A 19216-nucleotide genomic window follows, 5' to 3' on the forward strand; every position below is an offset into this window, starting at 1 on the left:
AAGGTTCATAAATCCCGGGGGCTGAGTTTTTCCAAGTGTGTCTCCTATAACATAACTATTTGCACTCTGCATTTTAATATAGTTCACTATTCTTTCTTCTTTGTATTTATCTGTGAGACCATTGACATTTAAAGACATTACATAAAGCATAATTGCATTAAAAAAGTTATTCCCACCTCTTTTGTGTAGCATCTTTTTGCTAAATGTCTAGTTCCAGCTTTAGTGTTACATGCATAAACTGTTTGGCAGGTTGAACTTTTATATAGTTATTTCTTGTCATATCCATTTGCGCCCATGTCACATCTTGCAAAACTTTTTTATTTTATTGAAAGCCCTCAAACAAAAAAAAAAATCAAACAAACCCCCAATAACATCCTAAAACCTATTAATTTAATACTAACACACAAAACTGTGTACATATTCAAATATTGAAGTTTTCCTCTCTTAATATGAACAGATGTCCCAAACTGACAGCCATACAGCCTGTGTTTGCACTAACTGCTAACTGCTTTTGTCTTATCTTTATAGCTCTCCCAGCTGGGAATGCCCCTGAATGTTATCAGAGAACATTATCTTGTAATCAGGTTCTCTTTTCTTTTTTCTCCATAGCCAATTATTCTCCACCAGACTGTAATCAGTTTCTCTTTTTCAGATTGTCTCCATGGAAACAAGAGAACCAGATATCCAATTTCTCTTTATCAGATATTCTCCATGGAGACATGAGAACCAGACAGTCAATTTCTCTTTATCGGTTTGTTTCCATGGAGACATGAGAGCCAGATACAGAATTTCTACTAAGCATACATTCATTTGCTAGAAAAAGCCTCATAATATTCCATATTATTTTTCATTTGTTTGCTTTCTTTTAAAACTTGTTACTAAATCAATCTAAGATTCTTAATCTAGTCATTCCCCATGCAAGAATGAGAAAAAGCACATTAATTTTTCTTTTGCCATGCTATTTTAACCAAGCTTTTGTGTTACATCACAGTGCCTACATTTCTTAAAACCGAATAACAAGAAAGAGAGAAAGGAAAAAGAAAGGGGAAAAAAGTACAGCAACACCTATTTACAATCCCCATTACACTTAAAAATAACTGAGAAAACTTTACTTTATAGCATGCAAAGAAAACCATACCCCACAAAAATAGTACTATTAAGAAGAAAAACATGTTTTCTTTACTTACAGTAAACTTTCTCCCCTCTCATCTCCATCCCAAGGCATTTTTCTGAACTTTAACGACATGAAGTAGGGCATATATTTTAGAGTCCCTCAGAAATCCAACAAAATCTGAAAAAGTCCAATATTTCCAGATATTCTTATTTTGTCACATTTCACAAATATAATTATTGCATTGTAATCCCACATAAGTTACAGGTTTTATTACTGTTCATCTTAATCTCCAAAATACTGCCTCTGCTTAACTTCCAATATACTCTTGATTCTTCTAGTCAACTCTCATACTCCTTTCCTTCTGTCTAGCATTTTCTGTTGAAACAGTGGAAAAGGTTTCACAGGTACAGTCTTTCTGTGGTCTTTATTACTAGAAGAACAAGAAGAAGAATCTCCTTCTGTTTCATACCTCACTTTTTATTGGTTTGTATTTCCTCCTTAGCGTGTACTTCATCAAAAATGGTTTTGCTCCTCAAGGGAAGAATACCTTGAAGACAGCTGGGTACAGACGTTTGAATCTCATCTGTGTCTCAACATTCCCTGAATAGTGGAATGAAGTTCTCCTCTTATGCCTGGTGTGCAATGAGTAATCATTCTCCACAAACACACTGCAGTGTCCCACTTTTAGTATTTTGTCCTTCTGCCACAGTTTTGTCAGAATCAACTCCTTCTGCTGGTAGGATTGCATCTCTATTATTAAAGGTCTAGGTTGATTTCTGTAGCCAAGTTTGGAGCATACACACAATGTGTCATTTCAACTAACAACTCCTGCCATGGAGTACCAGTGCAGTTGCTTATTTGTGCTTTCATAAAATTAATACAAACTGTTCCTTCCAGCTTCTCTGCTATAGCTGAAAATCTCAGGTTTTCCCTACGTGCTTTGCCCTCTAATTCTATTAATTTTTGAAACATCTCTTCCTGAGCAGTCTACTATACAGACAGCCATTTCTTCATTTCAACCACTGATTTTTACAGCTTTATCACCTCATCTTGATATCTATGTAAAGCTTCTTCCATTTTTCCAGCCTTTTGCTGTTTTTGTTGATATACTCCACCAGTGTTTCATTTATTTTAATCAGGTCTGTGTGTAGTTGTGTTATATATTCCTATAGGTTACTGGAAGCATTGTCTGTAGGTTGCATTGCTTTTTGCTGAACAACTGCAGAACTTCCAAGTTACTGCTTCTTCCTTACTTTTGTAGCTGATTTTTTTTTCCATGTACTGTGTATTTCTTTTTTCTTGGCATCCAGACAGTACACTAATTAGCCATTTACTGAAATGTACCCATAAACACAATATACAATATACTGGCCTTCTCTGATGAGTTTCTGCTTTCACACTGAGAGAGCTAGAGTTTAGCCATCATAGAAGTCCTCCTTTACCTTTTTTTTTTTTTTTTTTTGCAATTAGGGTGGCTTTTGCTTTTGCTCTGACATTCTCCTTTATTAATTTCACACTATACATCCCGCTGCCCTCCAGACATATAAATATAATCTCCTTTAGAATTTATTGTCTCTGGACCATAAGCCACTTAAGACTTACTGTATAAGCAATCCCTTGTGGTGTGATGTGTTATTAAACCACAGGAGCAGGAACTAAATATGGCTGTTTCAACTAGAAGTTATTAATTAGTAATTTATCTGTACATGAAACAGCATAGAACTTTAATACTAAGCATAGCAATGTCTTCTAAACTGCTTGATAAAACAGTGTCTGTGCTTTGTGCCAAAGTAAATTGCATTCATGCTATAAATAACTAAAAAAGATAGATTATGTCCAAGTTAATTTGCATTTATACTGTTAATAACTAAAAAACTGGGTCTATGTCAGTTGGTCAAAGGATCAAACTGTCAGAACCCATATGGTCAACAATATGGTTCATCAAACTGTTCTGAATAAGATCATGGCGCAGTAGAGATTGGGAATTTGCTCAATTCCCAACTGTAGTATGATCTCAGAGTTGGCATAAATAATTAACAAGGGTATGGAGGGGGTTGCCCCTCCTACAAAAATATTGTTTGTGTTGATGGTGGGTCTTATGTGGATTTATTTCAATTTTCAATTAACTGCATTGTTGATCATACTAATAACTATATTGTTGACCATATGGTCTTGACCATATTGGTTTAGACAATGTGTTTTTTAGATAAACATATGTAGATCCAAAACATATATGTTTGGTAAGAGTGGAGAGGCAACTACTGCTTTACTTGCAGATGAAAAGGACATGCAGTCTATTAGTAACACACACACACACACACACACACACACACACACACACACACACACACACACACACACACACACACACACACACACACACATGCACTGTTGCATGCACATAGATGCATCCTCTGCAGGATTGATCCTCACAATACCTTAATTTCCCAACACCCATGACTATTTGCTTCTTATCATCAATTGACACAGTTCTTCCATACCTACAGACACTTCCCAATGTCCATTGACACCAGTGATAACCCACAATGTATCAGGAATTATGGTCAACATTATGCAGAATAAATTTGTTTCCAATTTTGGCCTAAGCCTACCACTTTGTGTTGCAGCACATGTATCATGGAAAAAAGACCAGTTATGGTACCCAGCAATGCCTACATGCCTCCACAAACCAAATGGCTGCAACCTAGACTACAATTACTACTTGGCAGGTCAGAGTTCATGCTATATGCTTCCGTGCCAGATTCAATTATGGCCTCCACAAGATGTCAATACTACAAGATGCCTTGCATGCTTGATGCCCCATCACAGCTGCCTTCACCAGTGTCTAGGTTCCTAGCTAATCTCAGGTCATGTGTGTTATAGTCATGGCTTTTTTTTTTGCAACATCATAGAATCATAGGATCATAGAAAGTTACCAGGCTATTGCCCTGAGGCCTTTACATACCAAGCCAAGTATTTAGCCCATGTTCCAACAAGTCAGCACCTGATACCCCTGTCCAGCAGGGACACAGGTAAAATCCCAGGGATGTGTTTTCTATTCCCCATTCAGTTATCCAGGTTATGCTTAAAGAGGGATAATGAGGGACTCTGCTTGATGTGGAGAGGGAGTCTGTTCCACAGAAGGGGGAGTCTTGGGGACAAAAATCTGCCCCACTAACAAGTCCTACTGATGTCACAGACCAGGTTGAGGTTCCAAGTGCAAGTTACTTGAGTGGAGCTTGATTTGCAGATATGCAGCAGACCCATTAAGGTGGGGTCTGAGATTGTTTTATATGCCAGACAGAGGTCACCTCTGCGGAGTCTGTATGAAAATGAATAGAGAGACAGGGCTTTTAGCCTCTCTCTGTAGTGTAGATGTTTGAGGCCCTGGATTCTCCTGGTGAGGAACCAATGTGGTCTCTCCAGCTGTTGCATGTGCTTTGTGAGGTACATGCCAAAAGGGGTGTTGTACTCAATAATGGGTCTTAACCTTATAAGGGAAGAATACAAGGATGTTATGACCTCCTTGTCCATGGATGATATACCCTTTTTAATGAGGTAGGCTATGTAGAAAGCTTTCCATACAATGGAGACAATATGGTGATCAAAAGTCAGGTTGAAATCAACCTGGGTGCCCAAGTCCCTCATGACTAATTGCATGCTTAGGACCTTGTTATTAATGTGATAATTTGTGGGAACATCACTCTCCGCAAAGGGGATGATGATGCATTTTTTGGCATTCAGTTTGAGGCCATGTTTCTGGCACCAGTCAATTGTTTTTGTGAGACCTTCTTGGAGGATTTCTATACCCCTAGGGGAATTGACGACAGCACCCAGCTTTCAGTCATCTGCAAACTTGGTCAGCCATAGCCCACTTGTTTTTGCCTGCAGCTCAGTAAAGTATCTCTCAAACAACAGAGTCCCCAAGACTGATCCCTGGGGTACGCCGCTCATTACGGGTCTACTGCTTGAGGTGGCTTCCCCTATTTTGACTAGGTGGGTTCTTTCAGTGAGCCAGTTTGCTACCCATCTGGTAATATATGGATTGATGCCTAGTTGAGAGAGGTTATCTGTTATACCTGAGTGAGAATAGTATCGAAGGCTTTGGCCAGGTGAAAGTAGGTGGTGTGCACCATCTTCCCATTATCCATGGCTTTGGTGACTGTCTCAATGAATTCCACCAAATTTAACAGGCATGACTTCCCCTTGATGAAACCAAACTGTGTGTGATTGAGTGTTTGGAGATTGCCAGTATCCTTGTTAATGAGGTCCATGATAATCCATTCCATGGCTTTGCAGATCAGGCTAGATAGGCTGGTGGGTCTATAATTTCCTGGATTGTTGGATGCTTCAACTTTGTGCAAAAGGATGAAAGTGGTTGTCCTCCACTCTGCTGGGATGAAGCTGCTACTCAGGCTTTGGTTGAATAGGCTGCCTAATAGTGGTGAACGTTCCTGCCTGAGTTCATGTAGGATACAGCCTGGGATGTCATTGAGTCCCATGGAGACTATATTTTTTGCCTTTGAGAGGGCAGTGATGACTTGCTCCCTAGAGATAAGGGGAGGGGGGGGTGGATGCTGGGGAATTACTGATGGGAGGGACAGTGGTGACATTTTTGCTGAACCTGTCTGCCAGCAAGTTGGCTATATCTATGGCATTTGTGTATGCGGTGTCCATGACCATCAGTTCTGACAAGATCTGAGTGCTTCCTTTGAGATTGCTGACATATGTGAAGAAGGGCTTATGATTGTCTTTAGTATATGTGGCTAGTTTCGACTGGAAGTTTGCTTTGGAGGATTTCACTAGTGCTCTTATTTGCTTGTTCAGGCTAAGGAGAGATTGCTTCCAATTAGGCACCTACACCTTCTTGGTCCTGGACAACAATTTTTCCTTTTATTATAGAGTTTATTTATTGGAGATGTCACCAGACAGGTTTACTCTTCCTTCATGAGGATTATTTTGTCCTGCCAGGTATTCCTGACTCCCTGCAGCTATATAAATGCTTGTATGATACTTTGGTGTAGGTTTGAACATTTATGCCAGTTCCTATGGAGGGGAAGGGGGCTGTGAAGTTGTTCATTCCTTCCCATGGGTGGCTGTAATAAGCTTTGGAGAAGTTTTTTTGTTTGGACATAGCTGGAGGGGGTCGGGGGAGATGGTGTCTTCAAAAGTGACATCTTTGTGATTGGATCTTACCAGGGAGGATTATACTGTGGGGATGCTGCAATGGTTACTCATGTTGGTTCATATCAAGTCCAAGATATTATCAAGTCTTTTGTGAGTGTTGATCAGCTGGTTCAACCAATTGCATTGATGAAATCAAGGAATCTCTGGGCATTTGTGTTTTGGCATGAGTATTTTTTCCAATCTATGGTTGGATAGTTAAAGTCACCCAGGATCAGGGTAAAGGGCTGAATCTTGATAAATTTGTAGAGGACCATATAGGTGCAGTGGGCATCTTGAGTCAAAGTTGGGTCCTGTAAATAGCTATGATTTAAATAGGGATCTTGTCAATGGTAAACTGCACCTGGAGTGTCTGCTGTGCTTCATACTGTTTGACCAGCCTGGAGGTGTGTATGTCTTTCGTATATATTGAAACTTCACCTCCTTTTGCTTTGCTGCCCATGGTTTGGAGTCTAAATGTATGATAGGATGAGTAACCTGGTATGGCTGAGGTGCTCTCCACAGCTTTGAACAAGGCTTCTGTGACTGTACAAATATCAGCATCTTCCAGGATTAAGAAAGCTTGGAATGAGTGCAGTTTCATGTTTAGACTCCTAACATTTAGCAGCATGTCCTTTAATTTGCATTTTGATGAATGTTTCATGTTGGTAGTTTTGACCTCAGAGCATTACCTAAAAAAGGCACTATGGGGGAGGCAAGAGCCTTTGTCAGAAGCCTGAAGCCCAAGGTAGACAGATGCAGACCATCTCTGGCAAAGTGGAATGGTCTGTCTATCACATCTTTCCAGGCTGTCAAGTACTGGATCCCCTTGGAATGACACCTGAGACTAAGCCAATTGTTAAAGCCAATCATTATCTGTTTGTATTGAGGCATCATTCTGGCTGATGGTAGAATGCTGCTTAAGGCTAGAGACATACTTCCTGGGACACGTATTCAATGAGCTCAATCATGTCTATCTTCATATAGTCCCAGGAGTTACGTCTCAAGTCATTCACATCAACATGGACTATGACAGAATCATAACAGTACCTGTTGTTAAGAGACATGAGTGCATGTGTGTGGGTTCTGGTGCCTGACAAACAACTAATCATGACTTTGTCCTTATTCAGCCTGGCAAGGGGCACATCTGTGTGTCTCACAATGGAGTCCCCTTTGACTAATATGTTGGGTTTATGGTTAGGCCTTAGTGGCTGTGAGACACAGGTGTGAGGACTATGTGTGATATGTGGCATGGTGGGCTGTGGAGTTCACATGTGTTTTTGCCTCGGAGGTCTCTTTTGTTTGGGTATGTTTTTATTGAGGACATCCACACATGTGGGTTTGTGTTGTGTAGGTGTAGGTCATGTTTGAGTTGTGGTGTTTGTGTTGACAACCTTCTCAGTGCCTGATATACTGGCGTGTGAGGGAGAGAGCATAGACTCTAAGTTATTAATGTAATTGCATCTTCACAAATTGTGTTCCTAGGTGGTAGTAGCAGTGGGTTGTCCATTTACATGAGGCAGTTGCTACACAGTCTCAGGATGCCCATATCAACCAGACTGGCAGAAGAAACTGTAGAAAATTGTCCATCCATATTTGTCAGAATCTGAGGGAGGGAGGCCAGAGAGAGAGCTAAGGGGTTAAAGGGTGGAAGGTCTAAGATGAGTACTACTAGGTGATCACACAAGTGCTACTAAGGGAAAATTTGTAGCTGGAACACCTTGCAATGGGTTAAAAACAGTGCAGCTGCAGGGCTTGATGTGCAGACATGCTCAAACACAGGGTTTAAATACCTCAAAAAATAAAAGACTCTAGTAACACAGAAATCTAAACAATCCTGCTAGCCCCTGCTTTCTTTACCGATCAACTTGTGCCAGACAATGTCCAGGCAGCCCTGCTACTCTCACTAGCAGAGAAGATAGGCTCCTACCAACACAATATGGTTGCTAGAAACACAGAAGGCAAACACAAAATGGCTGCCAGAAAAACAGAAGGCAAAAACAAACAGCTCTGGATGCAGCAAACCTGTATCCAGACTGTGCAACTCAACTTATGGTTTACGAATGCTGTAAAACTCTCATAAAAGCACAGATTAACCACTTATAGACAAAAACAGAAGTCACAATATGAAAAAAATACAGTTAAATAGTAATGAAGTGCAGTAAAATGCAATTAAATAGTAATGGTTTGCAGTAAATAGCAATGAAATACAGTTAAACTGTAATGAAATTCAGTTAATCAGTAAATTGCTTTAAAACAGTGCAAAGGTGATTAATTATCTATAAGGCACAGATAAAAATGATAGGCAAGTGCAAATGCAATAAAATAAGTGAAAATAAATGAAAAAGCACTCAGAAAGCTATATAGATGTATATGAAGAAAATTAATGCCTGTCAATTGTAACCTGCAGAGTTAATAATAAGCAAAAAATAATCATGGTAAAGGCTACAAATTAGGCATGGATTTAAATGAAGAACCTATGAACTTAGAAAATACAAAATAATTTCCAGCTTTGGCAGAGTTAGACTTGAAGAAGTAGCACAGAATAAGGTATCCAGCTAAATGCTGTTCAATGTATGACAACAAGGTAAGTAGGAGAAGGAATTGAGAGAAGTTAGATAAACATGTTTGGTAACAGGGACCCACAAACAAACACAGAAGAAAGACAAGATAGACAGGAGAGGTGCTGACACAATGAGTGAGCACAGTGGAGAAGGAGGCATCAGACAAATAGAGGGTAGACAACGGTGGATGTGAGAAGTGGGTGACAAACAAGGGTGAGCACAGGCACAAGAAAGAGGATGACACCATAATCACCATAATCACTGGGTTTGTGCTTGTTTTAGCAAAGCTCCACAGAGTTTAGCAACCAGCTACTGCTCTACTGTATTTATCTGATCAATCCAAGCTATCTGCTCATCTCTGCAAAACTTAAGTATAATTGTTCCCAGTATATTGTACTTTTAAGCTACATTTTTTGCTATATCACTGCTTATTTGAAATTTTTTTTTTCTGAAATTGTTCTACTTTGTTTGCTGTAGCATAGACTAGATTCAGACCTGTTGAATCTAGTTCTGTTTATATAATTTGAGCACTAAACCAGGCCATCTTTTGTTGGAGAGGGTTCCTTCCACCCTAGTGGCAGGAGTGTGCAGTTAGAACTAATCTGATTGAAGGTTGCTGGGATAAGGCTAAGTTTTGAGCTTTTTTATTGGTTAATTTGCTTAAATCAGTTTGCTCTTGTTTGCTACATAAGCAACGCATTTATGTGGGTTTGTGCTTGTTTGTGTATCGCGCAGTGTCACGCAGTGGTGGGCACCATTGGCAGTTACAGAAGCAAATACTTCTGCCTGCAATTTTTCCCTTAGTACTCTGCTGGTGATCCATCACTGAGTTCTCATGATTGTCCCTCACACTGACAGGTGATACATTTAGCGAAGCCACTGAGGTACCAACACAGATCTTACCCACTGGCCCTTTGTACTTTTTGTCCACTTCTCCTGTCCTTTATGTTACCTGGCACCTCCTGTCCTCTCCCTGTTTTCTGACCACATCAACTTACCTAGCATTATGGATGGACCATTTTCCACAGCTTCTCCAGCCAGCCTGATTGACAAGGGTATCCTGAGGCAATGTAGCAGTTACCTCATGTAAACTGACAACCCACTTCTTCTAGTCCACACAAATTCATTATGTGAGAGATGCATCTATATCAAGGACCTAGAATCCAGGCTCTCTCCCTCACCAGTCAGTCCACTTGATACTATGCAAGTTGTCAGCATGCATACCTCACCTCCTGCACCTACCAAACCAACAACACATAAACCTATATATGCGGAGGTCCTCAAGAGAAGCTTACCTAAACATCATGAACCTCCCAAATACAAACACAAGCATGCTTCACATAATACATTCTCTGTAGACTGTAGCAGACATAATGTATCACACACCAGTGTCTCACCAGTCAAGTTCCTATGGCAAAACACAAAAACAAACATCTTAGTCATAGGCGACTGTTGTGAGACATACATATGTCCCTCTCATAAGGCTAGATAAGAAAAAAAGTCACGTTTAACTGTCTTTCAGTTGTCAGGCTCCACTACATCACACACTCACTCAAGTCTCTCAACAACAGGCACTGTTACATCTCTGTCTTAGTCCATGTTGGTGTGAATGACTTGAGACATATCTTACTGGACTATATGAAGAGCCACATGACTGAGCTCTCTGATTATGTGTCTCAAGCAGGTATATCCCTAGCCTTAAGTAGCATTTTACCTTCGAATAGGATGAAACCTCAATACAAACAAAAAATGATTGACTTCAGCAACTGGCTTAGTTTCTAGTGTCACTCAAAGGGGATCCAGTATCAGTTCATCTGGGATGACATGGTTGACAGATCTCAATGCTTTGCCAGAGATGGTCTTCATCTGTCACCCCTAGGATTTCAGTTACTGGCTAAGGCTCTTGTCAGCCCCAAAGTACCTTTTTTAGGCAATGTCACAAGAACAAACTTCCCGATGTAAAAACACCATCTAAAAACAACCTCAAGCTTATTCTGCTAAATGCTAGGATTCTAAACCAGAAACTGCATTCACTAGAAGCAGTTCTCACCATGGAAGTTGCTGACATTTGTGCAGTCACTGAGACCTGGTTTAAGGATGCAGAGAACACCCCAGCTATACCAGGTTACACTTCCTTCCACGCATTCAGACCGCAAACTGAATGTGTGAGATCCAAAGAAGATGGTGTATCAATATTTATTAAGGATAATTATACCTTTAGTTTGATTAAACAGGATGATTCCATTGAATTACTTCAGGTGCAATTGACTGTAGTTAAGACTCCTCTTCAGGTAATTTACAGCTATAAGACCCCCCTCCATGAATCAGAACATCCACTCAGCCTACTTGCATCTACTTGAGTCAATCAGGATACAACCAAATACCCTGGTTGTGGGTGACTTTAATTACCCGCCCATTGACTGGGTAAATAATACATGTTCTATCTCACTTACCCAAAGGTTCCTGGACTTTGTTAACTTTAATGCCCTGGACCCACTGGTTGACACACCCACAAGGGACTAAAACATCCTAGATCTGGTGCGCACCAACATGAGGGACTGCTGCACCACCCCCAGTGTGTGGCCATCTCTGGTGAGATCTGATCACAGATCAGTCTCGCTAGAAGCAACTATAACACAAGTACCCACTTAGCAACAACTAGACTAAAAAACTTCTCCTAGGTCAATTACAACCTCTTATGTGACAGCATAATAGCTTCACAGCCCCTCCACTCACTGATGGAACAGACATCTATGCTGAGTTGTATACCAATGCTTTATACGAGCACCTGTACAATTGACTGAATCTACTGTATTGATAGAACCAAAGAAAGATCTTCAAGGAAAAACAAACCTGCCTGGTGGACAACTGCCATTAATAGGCTATGTGACACCCCAGCACTTGCCCAGTAATCAAGGAGCCTCAATCTTCACCACTGGCAACAGTGGGGGACGTACACACTGGAAAGATAATAAGTACACACACTGTAAAGTGCAATCTCCCTTAAGAGCACAGAGACCACAGTCTGTCTGGGGCTGGTTTCTCCCTCTTTCTCCAGATCCCCATTAAGACTCCCCACTGGCACAGCTATAGAGTTGAGATCTCAGCTGAGCATCCAAGCCAAGGCCTCCAGCACCCTCTCTGTCCAACCAGTGCTTCATGTCCCTGCCCAAGTAGTTGACACACACACTTGTTGAGATTTTATTTGCACACACACAAACGCACACACACACACACACACACACACACACACACACACACACACACACACACACACACACACACACACACACACACACACACACACACACACACACACCTGGGAAAGGCTGGCACAGGTTTACTAACTATGTCCCCTTCTTCCCAGACTGTAAAATATTTTTACTGCCACCAAACACTACTTATCAGACACTTTAAGGCCCTTAGCAAAGGGTGACCTGTCTTACTGTGTAATGTTACTATTAATCCATATGGCAGTTTGACCAAGGGCAAGGCTTTCAGGAGTGGCCCACACAGTATCCCCAAATAAATATGCAAGTACTCTTCTTCTTCTTCTCTTTTGGCTTTTCCCGGTTAGGGGTCACCACAGCAGATCACCTGTCCTCTCATGATTGGCAGTGGAGTTTTTACAGTGTCGAGTTGCCGGCCCAGTGCCCAACCTTCCACAGAAGGCACACACATGCACACACTCACACCTAGGGCCAATTTAGAGTGTCCAATCCACCTACATCATGTCTTTGGGATGTGGGAGGAAACCAGAGCAAATATGCAAGTACGCTAAGAGCTTAAAATATGAATAGACAGACCAGCCACAACTGAAAGGTTTAAATATATTTCATAATAAATAAGAAAGCAAAATAATACTCAGTAAACAATCACAGTTACTTCAGAGTTCAAAATCACAGGAAATATTTAAAACAACATTGCAGGACAGTCTCAAATAAATAAAGAAATCATCTAAGCTATACCTCACTATATTCCTAACTGTATCTAAGAGAAATTACTGTAACCTAGACTTACTTATTCAGAGCAAGGCAAGCCAGATGTGGTGAGTGAGTTTTCCAGCTGATGTTGTCAGGTCAAAGACAAAATACAAAATGCGCAGTCTCTCTTACAGAGTTCTTAAATTAATATCTAAAATATTGCTGCTGGGATACTTGCAGCATGACATTACTTCTTGTCATCGGACTACCCCATGTGAAAACCATTGATTTTAGCATCTACCTGTGAAAACACATAGACCTTAGGTCTTTTTGCAAATGGTTGAAGTCATAAAATAATTTACATCCCTCTGCATTTAAAGACAATACAAAAAACTTCTAGCTCTAGATATTATGTCTCCTGTTGCCCTGAAAGTGAAATATATATTATGTCTCCTGTTGCCCTGAAAGTGAAATATAACATCTCTTTTATTATGTGGTTATAATTTAATTTCAAATATTTTTTTCTGAAGTTTTGCATGTTAATCTTCTATGTTCCAGTTCCCACTGTTAAAACATATAAATGTACACAGTTACAATAGTTTATATACATTTCTGCTCTTTTCCAGTGGGGTACACTGTGGATACATCTTTAAGCTGAGCACTCTACAACATATCTCTTCAGCATACATGTCTGTAAAAAACATCTTATGTGACATACAGTTCTAATACATTTGAAACACAAGCATATGAACCATGTTGATATTCACAAATGACACATAACCATTTACAAAATTCCAGACAGCTTTGCTGGCATATCTCCCTCTGTCACACTTCTATATAAATCATATTAATATTAACAAATGACATATAATTATTTACAAAATTACAGATAGCTAGGCTGACAATATTTCCTTCTGTGACAGGTTATACAAAAGGAGAAAGAAATTACTGTCTATGTGTGGGCAGGAACAGGCTCAAAACTGGAAACGCTCCCTCCTCATCTTAAACAAGCAAATAAGACTCCTAGTGAAGTCATCCAAAACTATGAATACAAATTAGCTTCCCCTAATTCAGAATAACCACAAGGCATGTTTAGTTACATCTGTGACCTCAAAGGTAGCGCCCAGATTTTCTCTGAACTCGTCGTTAATGGTACTACTTATACACTACCTGTGGGTATAGCAAACCTGCAGGCTGACAGGTTCAGTGAAACTTTACTAACCTGACCCACCACATATACCTATAAGCATTCTTAACACCTGTTCCCTACCTAGTATCTCCAAGAAGCAGGTCTTAAACATCCTCTCCAAGGCCAAAACCACATCATCTATAGGACCAGACAGCATCCCCAGGATGTGTTCTACATGGGTAAAAATAAGAATTAATATCACCATTGGGCATGCCTTTCAACTACAGCCTAAGCACTGGTTTCATCCCATCTGAATGGAAAATTTCTACTGTCACCCCTTTACACAAACGGGATGCATCCATGGACCCTGGGAACTACAGACCCATTAGCCTGATCGGCCTTATCTGCAAGACCATGGAATGAATCATCATGGATCTTATAAACAAAGATACAGGAATTCTCCAAATGCTTAGCCTCACACAGTTGGCTTTGTCAAGGGGAGATCATGCCTGTTAAACTTGATGGACTTCTTCCAGACAGTTACATAAGTCCTAGTCGAGGACAAACCTGTGCATATGGCCTACCTAGACTTAGTCAAGGCCTTTGACACAATCCCCCACTAAGGCATCATTGATAAACTCACCCAGCTGGGTATAAATATTTGGGAATTGATGAAGTATCAACAATAAAACATGAACAGATGCAAATAAAACTTAGTAAGGAATACTTTAGAAGATTGAAATTAATCTTGAAAACAGTGTTGACATCTAGGAACAATATCCAAGCTATAAACCAATTTGCTCTTCCTATTGTAACCTACAGTTTTGGAGTGATTGACTGGCCCCAAAATGTGTTGGATAGATTAGATAGGAAAACAAGAGGGATGCTTCATGCTCACCAAATGATTTATAAAAATCAATGTATGCCAGAGTATAAATTCCACATTCCAAAGGATGGAGGGGCCTCCTTGAAATTGATTACATGTATAGATCTGCAATCATGAGGCTCTACACATATCCACACATATCTGCTGGCCTCACAAGACTCAAACATAGTGAAAGTTTTGAAACATGAGGAGAATAAATCTAAGATGATTTATCTGCTTAATCTAGCAGAAGCATATTGGTGTCAAGAAGGAATGGAAATCAAACCAGAAGTAGATAAAAATCAGGCAGCAACTGAATGTGCCAAACAAACAAAAGAAAGAATATAAGATGAAGGATCAGATGAGAAGGCAAGAAATGTGGAAAACATTTAAATGTAGTTGCAAGGACAGAAAACTTCTGGAAGAACCTCATGTTGATCAGGAACAAACACAGGAATGGTTAAGGAGAGGTGAATTCAAACGAAGAGATGAAAGGTTAATATTGGTGGCACAAAATAGTGGGTTATGTATACGTTGGTTTACAAAGTCCATTGAACATGTGGCAGAAACAGACAAATGTAGGTTTTGTATAACAGAATTGGAAACAGTTGCACACCTCGTTGATGGTTGCAACATACTAATGGCAGAAGGACTGAACACTGAAAGGCATAATAATGTGACAAGATTGTTGCACTGGGGATTGTGCAAACATTATGGTACTGAAGTGGCTGAAAAACACTGGAAACATGATCCACAAAGCATCATAGAAAATGATGTCTACATCACATGGGATCATCCATTACCAACAGTTCAAAAGATAGATGCTAGAAAACCAGATATCGTGATCCATGAAAAGAAGACAAAAGTAGGACTGATCATTGAAATTGCCACACCCAGTGACTACAGTGTCTTGCATACAGAGAGACAAAAAGTCATAAAATATCAGGATTTGCAGGCAGAAATGAGAGCAATGTGGAAGAAAGATACCCAGATAATTCCAATAGTAGTAAGGGCAACAGATCTTATAAAAAAATTTATAATCATACTTGGATATGTTAACAATACATGTAACTCTGTACAAATTGCAGTAGTCATTACTTAGCACATTGCGGCTGCTGCCAAGAGCACTTCTGTCTGATAAGAAATACTGAAACAATGCTAATTTTATGAACTTTAATCATACTTTCACTTAGGAATAGTGTTCATTCCTGTCATGGTATTAGAATCCCAAAAGACTTGTAGATATTAAAATAAAAACTGGATATCAACCCATATATTCCCAGATGGGTTCTAAACTTGCTCAATGATAAAACTCCTGTCATAATAGGGGAATCCATCTCCTCCAGCAGACCCTTAACGAGTGGTGTTCCAAAGGGATTGGTTCTGGGACCCCTACTGTTCGGAATCTACTTCTTCAAAGTACAGGTTAAAACTAAAGGACTGTGGTTGACAAAGTTTGCTGATGACTGCAAACTGGAAGCAATCACTGAAATCCCTAGTGATGTCAACGTCCTGCAAGAAGGTCTTACACAGACTAATGACTGGTACGAAAGTCATGGTCTTAAACTTAATCCAAAAAAATGCATTATCATCCACATCAACAAGGCTGATGTTCCTGTGAACTACCACATCAATAGCAATACTATAAGCACGCAGTCAGTGGTGAGAGATTTGGGCACACAGCTCTACGACAACCTTAACTTCAATCACCATGTCTCCACAGTGGTAAGAAGGGCATTTTATGTGCTCATCTCATAAGTAAGGGCATTGCCTCCAGAAAAAAAGAAAGAGGTTATAACCCCCCTGTACTCTTCTCTCATCAGGCCAATAATAGAGTATGATACTCCCTTTGGTATGTTCCCTTCCAAACACCTACAGCAATTGGAGAGACCACAAAGGTTCCTTACAAAGAAAATTCAAGGTCTTCAAGGCCTGTCTTATGTGGACAGACTGAAATCATTGTCACTTTACTCTGTGTCATACAGACTGCTCAGAGGCAACCTGTGCCTTGCATATAGAGGAATCTCTGACCAAGCTTTACTACAAATGCTGCAGATTCGCAAGTCAAATGGCACACAGGTCACTCTCTCAAAGGACCTTAACCTGGTATGTGACATTCATAGAACTTGCTGGAGAGACAGATTTGTCTCACAGAGGTTGCCCCATCTTTGGAATAAGCTTCCTATTCATGTTATAAAACCCCTTTGTTTGGCACTATTAAAGTATAATTTTGACAATTGGATGGATAACTGGAAATTCACCCCCAGGGGTTCCATCTGTATCCCTCTTGGACAGGGCAATAGGTGCAGATTTTGGTGTCTGCTTGAACCAGACACCCTTGGGAACATGGGTTGAACTTGTCTAGGCCTGTAATGGCTCTGGGGCCATTAGCCTAGCAACCTCCTATGATCCTATGATCCTATGAATGGAGAATAGGATGAGGCTATGCAACTGATACAACTCTGGCTGTGACAAAGTGGGAACGGAAACCTCACAACTGGGGCCTGCCTCAGATGGAGGAGGCAGGAGGATAGGGTTGCCTCTCAGTAAGCCACAGGAGGAGGTTCTCTATATGCCTGATACAGCCATCTAGCCATCTGTCAGTCAACTCCCTCACAATGGCAGTCGGCTGCCAGTGCATCATGAAGGTGTCACCTCCCCCCACTCCCGCAACACTGCCACTGCTACAGGTGGGGGCAACAGTCCTAATGTCTGGTGTAGGGCTATCTGGTATGTACCCTGCTATAGGTGGGGAAAACAGTCTTAATGTCTCATGCAGGGCTGTTTGGTACTACCCTGTAGCTGATATATGAGGTGGGGAGGCTGGCCTGCAGGTGAGTTGGATGGTAATGCCACATGTGGCAAATCTGTTGGGCTCTTGCTAGTGCCATGGTTGCAGGTCTAGATGCTGCATCCTATAATTCTAAAAGAAATGCAGAAAAAAAAAAAAATCAAATGTATGTAATGTAAAAGATAGCAAGAAAGGTGTGGGGTGAGAGAAGCTCAAATTGGACTCTATATCTCCCGTATTCACTTTGCACACCTTCATTGATTGATTCCAGCTGGAAGAAGGTATGACCCACTTTGCTACCCACCCATTCCTAATTCCCAAATTACTCCTGAGCTCTTCATTTTATATATCACTATCTCCACCCTTCTCCCTTGGACTTCCATCCACCCATTAAAGAGACATATGACTTCAGTAAACTTATATCCTACTTCTACAACCACCTCATTGTGATATTTACACACCGTAAACTTCCATACAACTTCATTACCAGCAAAAATCCAGCAAGAAACACTCATTCTCACCCCCTTCACCTTTCCCTATACACTTTCTGGAACTCTCCCATCCACACAGACCCCCAGCTCTTATTCTCAGAACTCCTTTTCTACCCCACTCTCCACAATGCTTCTCCACCTCACAGTCTTACTCCTCCTTCCTTTAACATGCTACACTACCCTACACTACACTATCATTAACCTTATCTCTTCTCAAATCTCTCAACCTACTCCATCTTAGAATACCACAAAGCCTCACAATCACTCACTTGAGGCCCAAGACCTACCCCACCCATTTACACCCTCTATTCACTACCACTCACTAAATTCCAGCTTCACCATCCCTTTACCTCATCTCCTCCAAACCTAACAAACCTCAACAATCCCACCTCAAGCCTCCTAACCACCTCTATAAATTCACCCCCATCCTGTTCATACTCCTCCTCAGATCCAACACTGAATCCAGTCCAAGCCTCTTCCACCACATAACACCGATAACCTTTCCTGGCATTGACACCCTCCCCTGTGCATTAATTAATGCCCAAAACACCTGTAATAAACTTAATCAGTTAAGCATCTTCCTTACAACCCACTTATCTGACATCACAGCTGTCAGTGAAACATGTCTCAAACAAAACAATCCTAATTTTCAGCATCTGCTTCCTCCTACAAATACCGCCAAGATACAAGACCTGGCAGTAGAGAAGATGGAGGCACTCATTCTTTATAAATCTTAAACCAGCTATCACTGCATAGGCAAGTGCCTCTTCAGATACTGAACCCAAGTGGATCCTTCTAAAACTTCCACCCCCGAAGATCAGTCGCCTTCTAATAGCAGTTGCCTATCTTTCTCCTCCAGCCTCTCAAAACAAATGTAAATCCATTTTTCTTACTATCACCTCGGCTGCCAAAAACTATATAAATATTGTTATTCTTGGTGATTTTAGCCTAAACTACCTATGTCCCCTGAACAATGGCATTGCTGAATTCCTAGCCAATATCAGCCTAATACAATTAGCTAATGATGCTACTCATCCAAATCTCAAAACCAACAACCACTCCCTCCTGGATCTGCTAAGGACTAACAATCTTACCATCACCTCCAGTATATCTGTTCTTCCATCTTCATTCAGTGACCAGTGCCTAGTAACCTTCTATATTATCAGCAATCAGAAA

Source organism: Protopterus annectens, chromosome 1.part2 (genome assembly GCF_019279795.1).
Source record: "Protopterus annectens isolate FY-2018-M chromosome 1.part2, PAN1.0, whole genome shotgun sequence".
NCBI classification, from domain to species: Eukaryota; Metazoa; Chordata; order Ceratodontiformes; family Protopteridae; genus Protopterus; species Protopterus annectens.